We start from the raw sequence: 4477 nt of genomic DNA, 5'->3' as shown, positions 1-4477 counted from the left end.
TGTATTACGGTGGAAGAAGAGGAGAATGGAGGTGAACAAACTATTATTAGACTCTAAGCTCCTTGAAGGTTTAACAGAAATTTTAAAGAGCAATTTAGAATATGTTTAAGCTTTTAACTGGCAATAATCCTGATCATGTATAATGCATTGTGGTATGTAGTATGGATCTTTCTCATGTACTCATATGTAGCTCATATCAAATGCAGGCAGTTGTGTTCTGAGCAAGAATAGATTTAAAAAATGTAAACTATGAACTTCAGAACAAGAATGTCTTTGAATCATAGATTAATAAAAAATAACAAAAGGAAGAAAAAAAGAGGAAAAAAGATTTTTAGATAGTATATACATAATACTGTACCAGTCGTCAACAACACAGATATCCTATAAGATCACCATAGTGAACCTATCAGAGTCCAGAGACCATGTTTGACACTTTAAACCTGTGCTTTTGTGTTGTTAAATACAGCCATGCCTTTCTTGTTTCCATTCATATCTGAAAACAACTCATCATCCTCCTTCCTGACTTTTTTTTTTCCCTTGATGTCTGTAGCCAAACTTATCCCTGAGGCCCAGCAGAGGGGATCAGGGCCCATGCACCACAGTGTTTCTGTGGCAGCCTTCTGGGTGAGTGCCTGACTTTTATTGTCACTGATATTGTTTTTTTCAACTATCCACTCTTTTTGCTTAGTACCCCATTTTTATCACCTAATTTTTATCCTACAAACAGTATTGATTTATTCCCCACTAGATTGCAAGCTCTGTGAGGGAAATGACTGTGTGTGCTTTATTTATGACCATATTCCCAGGCTCTAGTGAGTGTCTGCCAAGTGATAGATTCTTAATAAATCTTTGCTGAATAAAGAAATGAGAGAAAAAAAATGTAAAATATACAGTTGAACTTAAAATTTTAAATTACTCCCCCTAATTTTTTATTTTATATAGGTTAGATTGAGACCAGAAATTATTTTATTTGAACCTAGGCATATTCTAGTGTCTAGCATACCCCTATATAAAAGTGTGTGTGTGTGTGTGTATGTGTGTGTGTGTGTGTGTATATATACACATATATATATATATTCTTATAATACTGATTTAGGAATGATAAATAATTCAATTTTATGCATATAACTAGTTTAAGTAAATGCATTTAAAGGCAAGGCAAAGCAGAAAGATGTATGATTATTTCTTACATCCAGAATTATTTAATAATTGCTATCCAAGATAGTATATGCAAAGGCCCATCTCCCTTTGCAAACATGTTTATTACATCTGATCTCATTCCTGAAGCATTTTGTCTCAGGAGATGTCCCTGTGTCAAACTATCCCTGGGGAATCTGAGCAGGTAGATCACACTGTGGACGCCTTCTCTTTAGGACACATCAATTTTGGCACAAAGAAGTCAGGTTAAAACAAATGACAAGGAGAGCATTAAATGGAGGGGGAGAGAAACTTTAAACCTAAGATCTAAGTTTTCTAGCCTCAGTCTTTATATTTTCCTGGGTGAACTAATTTATGCCATGGTTTCAGTACTTCTCAGTGTTTAATACCCCTCCCATCTTTAGACAAGTTCTCTTTCTGATGCATCAGATTCAGCATTGTCTAAAACAGAGCTCACTGTTTTGCCCCTTTACCTGCAAAAATATCTGTCCTGTGTTTTCCTCTCCTTAGTCACCAAAAGAAGATACTGCTGAGCTCCCTTTAATCCCTTTTCCTGTTCTGCTACTAAAACTCTGAGTTCCTCCCTAAAATCTGTCTTTTCTCCTTTGTCCCCTTACCTGTTTATCTTACCTTCATTCAAGTTTTTATCATCTGGTTACAATACTTCCCTCATTGGCATGCCTGCTTTGCCATAATCCATCTTTATTCATTCATTTGAAACAAAAATATTTGGTCCTTATTGGGTGTCAAGAAGTGGGCCAGGCACTGGAGATATTAACAGCACTAAGACATAGCCCTGGGCCCCAACGGGCTCACAGTCTACTGCACGGGTAGATATACAGACGAATGATTAGAGAATCATTTGGTAATTGTAGTGATAGAGATATATTCAGGGTATTAGACCAGCATGGAGAAGGCACAGACCCAGTTTGGGTGGTGTGTGTGTGTGCTGATTAGTGAAGGCTTCTTGTAAGGAGATGACTTGGCTGGGACTTAAAGAAGGAAGGTGTAGATGAGGTTGTGATGATTGATGAGAGGACAAGAGATTAGAGAAAAGAGACACTTCAGGTTGAGGAGTCTTCCTGGCAAAAACACAGGAACAACAAACAACATTTTAATATTGCTAGTACATCACCTGAAAGATGAGACTGTGTAAGTAGACAAAGGCCAGATCATAGAGGGCCTTGTCTACCCAGTTATGGAGTTTGGACTTAATCTAGAAAATGAAGGAGATCCATTGATGATGGTTCCCATGCCAGGGAGTAACATGGGCATATTATCTTTTTCATAGATTATTCTAGTAACAATGAACAGAAGGATTTGAGGAGATTTCTGCTACTGTAGAAAACCTGAACTAGGACAGAGAAAGGCATGGAGGTGGGAAATACACAGGCAATAAAATCACCAGGACCTGCCCAGTTGGAGGAAGAGGGAGAGCAGGGATAACATGATTCTAGATGGCGTGTGTGGAGGTACTATCATTAGAGCTGGAGAATCTGTGAGGAGGGGCAGACTTGGTAGAAAAAAAATAATGAAGTTACTTTTGAATGAGTCGTAGGTGTTTGTGGGATGTTCAGCAGGCAGCTGGATATATGAACGGGAAAGGGCCTGCCTCCAGGTGTCCTGGGGAGTGGTCATCAATTGCCTACCTCTGGCTGTCGCTCCAAGGTGCCCACTGGCATGCAGGTATAGCCCTCAATGAATAGGTGACAAGTGAAGGAGATAACAATTTGCTCCAAGACCTTCAATGAGATTTAACCTTGGCAGCAGCATCCTAGCTCTCCAGTCTACTCCTGCGAAACGGCAGATGTGTTGGCTGGTTAAGAGTGAATTTTCATGGATGATCCTGGTAACTTTGACCCTAGAAAAGGTGTGGATTAATAAATTCAAAACCTCTTTTCCCATAACAAACTTTTTTTCTGATACTTTTTGTCCCTGGCAAACTTGTCTATTATATTTATCCAGCCTTCATGGAGGATAAAGATAGTGGACCTAAAATGAAGACAATTTTCCCTTTGCTTGGAGGAGGAGGTTGGGTTGCCAGGGGGAGGGGGGAGTGAAGTTGGTGCAGAGGGCCATTAGGTAAGTTGTAGATCAAGCATGTCAAACTCAAACTCAAAGGTTAACACAGGCCAAATAAATGAGGCATGCGGCCCATAGGCCGCGAGTTTGACATGCTTGCTATAGATTATCAGTTTGTCTTATCTGCTCTTCATTTGAGGTTTTGAGGTTTCTTCAGTCTTTTCCTTACCCTCCCCAAGTCAGATAAAAATAAAAAGTGCTAGCCTTCTTTCAATGGAGCCACCCCTTCCTGGGAAACTCTCTTTCCAGGTAATTAATAGCAACAAAGAAATTCTATTCAGGAGGTCTTACTCCATAGGTCCTCTATTGCTGAGACTTCATGGGATTCCCATGAGCAGTTGGTAATTAACCATCTCAACAGTTGGCCATGCTACCCCAAGGGGATTTGTCCTACCCGCTGTGGTCCCTAATATGTTGATTATCTTCCAGAAAGTTATGGTGATTGCCTGGCCAGATGCTCTGCTCACTGCACAGTTGAAAGTAAATATGGGCAATTGGAGGTAGTGTGGATAGCAGGTCTTTTAGCACAGTATTCACTAGGAAAAACTCACGAACACAGGATTGATCTCCCCTTGTCCATCCTAGGTGGAGCAGAACACCAGACTCCTCCTTTCTGTGATGAGAGGGCATGTAAGCTAAATGATGGAAGAAGTACTGGCCCCTTTCCTGCCATCAGGACTGGGTGCCATAGCAGTTCAGTTTCCAGGTTGGGAGACTCAGGAGGCCTCTCATAATGTGGTTGGGCGGCTGGGGACCAAACCTTGCTGTTACAGCTCATTGAGGCGGCTTGCCGGTGGCAGCATTCCCCATGAGAGTGCTCAGCACTGAGGAAGTTACAGCCCAGCCCCAGCCCTGGCGTCATCAGGATGAGGGGGATGCTGGGATCTAAGCTGACTACAATTGACTGCCTTCAATGCAAGGCCACAATGGTTTCCTAGGAGTTTCACAGGAGGCCCACTCCTTGTCTGGGAGACTGGCCTACAGGGACCAGGCCTGGGCACGTTAATCCTTTCATCTCTCTCTGCACATATAGATTTTGGGGTTTTTACTCATGGAAATAGGGCAGCAGTTATTAACTGTGTGCTCACCTTCTTTTGGCAATTTTTTCATCATATCTTTGAGATTGAATCCTGGAAGTGGGATTGCTGCATCAAAAGCCATATGCAATTTTTAAAGATATTAGTATCTTTTTAAGGGGTTGTGCTATTTATCAGAATTTTAAGGAGTTCTCTAAGCA

General features: G+C 41.0%; 1 non-coding gene across 1 annotated transcript; it reads right to left on the bottom strand.

Moving 5' to 3' along the window:
• Window positions 1-538: 538 nt before the first annotated feature.
• Window positions 539-669, bottom strand: LOC132237797 (small nucleolar RNA SNORA5). Its single transcript, XR_009453628.1, has one exon. It is a non-coding gene; the product is annotated as a small nucleolar RNA SNORA5 (small nucleolar RNA).
• Window positions 670-4477: the final 3808 nt, after the last annotated feature.

Source organism: Myotis daubentonii, chromosome 6, assembly GCF_963259705.1.
Source record: "Myotis daubentonii chromosome 6, mMyoDau2.1, whole genome shotgun sequence".
NCBI lineage: Eukaryota > Metazoa > Chordata > Mammalia > Chiroptera > Vespertilionidae > Myotis > Myotis daubentonii.
The sequence above is the reverse complement of the archived record's forward strand: the minus strand, read 5'-3'. Positions and strand labels throughout refer to the sequence as shown.